At 42.7% G+C, this 4425-nt stretch overlaps 1 long non-coding RNA gene across 1 annotated transcript; it reads left to right on the plus strand.

The window, feature by feature from the left end:
- The first annotated feature begins 1305 nt into the window (after positions 1–1305).
- On the plus strand, positions 1306–3587 carry LOC125416363 (uncharacterized). Its single transcript, XR_007236863.2, has 3 exons — positions 1306–1388; positions 2012–2068; positions 3462–3587. It is a non-coding gene; the product is annotated as an uncharacterized LOC125416363 (long non-coding RNA).
- Positions 3588–4425: the final 838 nt, after the last annotated feature.

Raw genomic sequence — 4425 nt, forward strand, 5'->3', positions numbered from 1 at the left:
TGATGTAACAGTTGAGTCTCATCTCATGCTCTGGAGACTGAAAAGCATGAGCAGAAACAGGCCAGTCCTCCAGCTTCTCAGCCTGGAATGACGTGTTGGTTATGCTTAAATAGAGACATTTTTCCTGAAAGCGTATAAAGACCTTAGAGGTTTCACCACCATGTGCGTGGAAATGCCTCTGAAACTTTTAAAGATAAACATGATACCATTCCCAGTGCTGTGAATTGTCCCATTTCATGATAAGCAGGCTGTGAGGAGGGTTAATTTACTGGGAAATAACTTACATGTTGTCTCTAAAAGATGGACAGAATTTGGCAAGATGTATGTTCTCTTCAGCAGTACATACATAGGGAAAGATGAAGATGTTGATGAGGACAGAGTTCAGATCCACCCCAGGAATCCCAGAGGGGGAAAATGATGTCCTGCCTAATGTCCCTTGAACAACCCCAGTCTGTTATGTTCTACCCACGTCTACTGCAGAACGTCTAAGTTACTCTCGGGTCCCTTGACAAGGTGGAGCCCAGAGGGTTTACAAAAATTGGCCAGGCAGTCCCTCTAGCACCTAGAGCTGTAACGCCTCTGATAGACTAGGCATGAAGCAGAAGGATGCTCGCCGACCAAGAAGAAGCTGGAAGCAATAGCCTCAACGCTGAGCGGATGACTGTGGAGGTTAAGGGCGTGGGTTTTTTCCTGATAGTGATGAGAATCTCAGTAACTGGTCATCCCTTCTGGACAGAGGTGTGTGGGGTGAGCAGCTCTAAACACTTGCCAGGTCTGATCAGGTGACCAGCAGTGGCCTTGGGAAAAAGAGTGATAACCACAGCCCACATTAGCTAGGAATCCTGGCAAACTTGAGAATTAAGTACTGAAGGATAATGTCTGATCCCAACCAATGTGTTCTCATATTTGAATTTTCTATTTTGCAATATAAAATGGCCGGTTAAGCCCCTTGATATGCCCAGGTAATTCCACAGTTCATTTCCAAATGCATCAGTGACCTCTAAACACAGTAAAATTTCAGTACACGAAGTTATTTCAAGACTTAAGTACTATTGAGAAGAGACTGATAACCACAAAGGTCCAAGTGCAAATGTTTAGTAGGTACAGATGCACCAGCCGGGTATGAGAAGATAACCCAAGAAGGAAGATAGTATAGTTATTCCACCGGGGAAAGGTGGAGGTTGGGTCACCTTACAAGGTGATCTTCCTTCACAGAAGTCAAATATCACAGTGCATTTGGTCATAAAGACATGGAGGAACTTGGGTATTATGAGTCAGAATTCTAAGGGGAGACCTTGAGTTCACGGGAACAAGAACAAGGTGAAGGGACAGCCAGCAGCTCCAGTGGCCAAAGACCCATCCTCTTGCTCTTCATCTCTGGAAACCAGGTGTTGTGACAAGAACGTTTCTAGCCCAGAGAATGTCCTCACACGTCTCAGGATCCATACTTCTCACCCTTGTCCATGTCCCTTGGTGAAGAAGTTCTTGTGGCCAACAGTAGCACAGACATGAAGGTTTACTCAGGAGCACTTACTGAAAGTAGGATTTATGAAGCAAGTTGAAGGAATGTTTCTGGTTTTCACTAGGATGACCAATCTCCATAATTAATTTGTGGTCAATTTGGTTAATTTATTTTACTGAGTATCATTAACAAAGATTTGTGCTTCTCTATATCTTGAATGTAAGAAAACATTTCAATATACAACTGACAGAGGCTGTACATCATTTACAAAGAAAGCATGCACATATCCAGGAGATACATGAACTATGTAATTACAGCAGTAAGACAAATTGTCACATGGGCATCAACAATAATCACAATCCTCCCTGCTGCCACTGTGAGCAACCTTCGTATGCCATTGGTTTCTTATGTATCAATATACACATTATCTCTTATTATTTTTATATTGCTACGTATTTTAATTTAATTGAATTTTAGAAATATAATTTGTATATTTTGTGATGTCTAGACTTACTATTTCCTTCTTTGATTCCCTATTTTGCTTCTTAGAGTGGTTTACCTCACCCAGGTGGATGAAGACAATAGTAGGATTCGCTCTTTTTCTTGGTATGGACGCCATGGAATTCTCCAGCCTTTCTTTAATTATAACCTCTTGAGTCCAGGTTGATCAGATTCTGTCGGTCACAAGGTTCCTGAACCCACCAGTTCTCACATGTACTTCTTTTACTAAGCAGTGGTGTAGGGTACTGGAGCCTTGCACTTGCTGGGCAAGCACTCTATTGCTGAACGACATCCCCAGCCCTCTGACTTTACACATCAAAGGTGCTGACTTTGAAACCATCATCAGCATCCTTGGTACACGATTACACCATGTCCATCCCTCCAAGCCAGACCAGAAGACTGTATACATCACTCCTGGCATGTGGACAGATTGGCATCCACATAGAACTTCCCACCTGCAGACAGGGTCGCACACAGATGTCTGTAACCTTATTCCTAGTGAATAAGGAAGCATCACTCTCTCTTCAAGTCCAGACTGCTTGGTGAGAGTTTCAAAAGCTGTATGGGTATCACAGAATCTGGTGTCCAAAACTGACTCCAAGAAAGGATGAGGAAGCCTCTCTGCTGTGGCCAGGCTTTCAAGGTGGAGATGTTCTCCCTGCCTCTCCCACATTGCAGTAAGAAGGCTGGCCATTGGAAAATATTCAGTGGTTCCTGGCACCTGAGGTTTTTATAAGCTCATGAATTCAATGAAAAAATCCACTCAAAAACAGTATTATGGGCCATTCCTTTATGCAATGATCTTTCAACATTTTTTATGGCAACAAAGGTAGATTTTGAGCTTGCATTCGAATGCAGTGTGTATTTCCTTGATAATATTGTGACAGCTTGAGGAGGGATTATGGGTACTCTCTTAAATAGTGAGCTTTAAATTGGTGTGATATATTCCTCCTCTCATTTTCCTCTTAAACGCGGGCTTTTTTTGATATTGTTGGGAAATTAATTTGCTTTACATAAAGACAAGTGCTTATGAAGAGTCCCTGGCATGACTTGAAGGTTTTCACAGCGAAATTTATTACCAAGGAAGGCTTATTCTTAAGTAGGTTAATATTAACATACGCATACATACTCTTAAGCCTCGCATTATATCAATAATATTAATATAATGTACAAAGTTAGCACAGCTCTCATGCAAAATGTCTATTAATTTTAAATTAAATCTTTGTGCATCATTAGGATAGGGGTGTGCATACACAAGGGATCTCTAACTTCCCTGAGTGTGTGTCCTGTAAGTGAGTAGACAGTCACATTATAAATGCAGCCTTAAGTTTCACTTGTCATGTGGTAGTTTCCAAATCACGATAGCTTTCCGGAAATTGTAATTGTTTGCTAGTACTGATTTTGATGTAGCTGTTCACTGTGTATGCGAGCCAAGCCCTGTAAATCTGAGTTTCCCTGCCAGACCTTTCATTTCCATGTTGAAACCTATTTTTTACAGGTATTTTTGTCACCCTTGAAGACAGCAATGGATCAGCAGAGTGTGGATTCTCACAGCCACCACTTTTGCGATATCCTTGGCTGGTTCCCCCCTAGAGCCACCCATATGCCTTCCCCAGCTTCCCTCCCTCATGGGGTCATCTCTGAATAAAGGGGGGGCGTGTTTTGTTCATCAGCAGGCTCATTTCCTCTGTTGTCTGACAAGTTCAAACCCATATGACTCCTAGGCATCACCAGGATTACCCCAATACCCATATGACCCCAATCCACACACTTCAAGCCTGGGACATTGGGTCACCTGTGTTCATTGCATGCTTCCCGCTGCCTGCACGGGGTGGGTCCTGCCGTCTTGCATGGCAGGCCACTATGGTATACTTTCCTTGGTTTCAGGAGCCACATCTAGATCTTTAGTATAGAAAGAATGGTGCCCATGAATTTCCTCTGTGTGGAGAAGTTAGAATGTGCTTCTTCTGTGAGAGAAGGATGATGAAGCCCAACCTAATAAAAATATCACTCTGCAAACATAAAGACAGGAGTCAGGTCTCCAGTTGCCATGTAATGAGCCATTCATGGAGATGCATTATTGGTAGGTAGAATCCTAGGACTCACGAGTCACCCAGACTAGCCAATTCTGTCTGGTCCAGGATCAATGAGAGAAAATTTCTCAATTAATAAGGTTGATATTAATTGAGGAAGACACCTAATGCTGACCCCCTGGTCTCTGTGTGCATATGTGTATGCGTGTGGACACCACCACTACACACACACATACAGAAAAACACACATGTACACATACCTGTGTTATCACAAACTTCCCTTCTCTCCCTCTTCTCAGCATCAATCACTGCTAAGGGTTGTTCTTCCTCTCATTAGGGAAATCTCCAGAACTTGCTTCCTTTGGAAGACAGTTTCTCTGGAACAAGTTAGAAAAACACACATCCCTGTGCCCTTAATGCCAGAAGCAA

The sequence above is a fragment of the Myodes glareolus genome, chromosome 15 (assembly GCF_982192425.1).
Source record: "Myodes glareolus chromosome 15, mMyoGla1.1, whole genome shotgun sequence".
Taxonomy (NCBI): Eukaryota; Metazoa; Chordata; class Mammalia; order Rodentia; family Cricetidae; genus Myodes; species Myodes glareolus.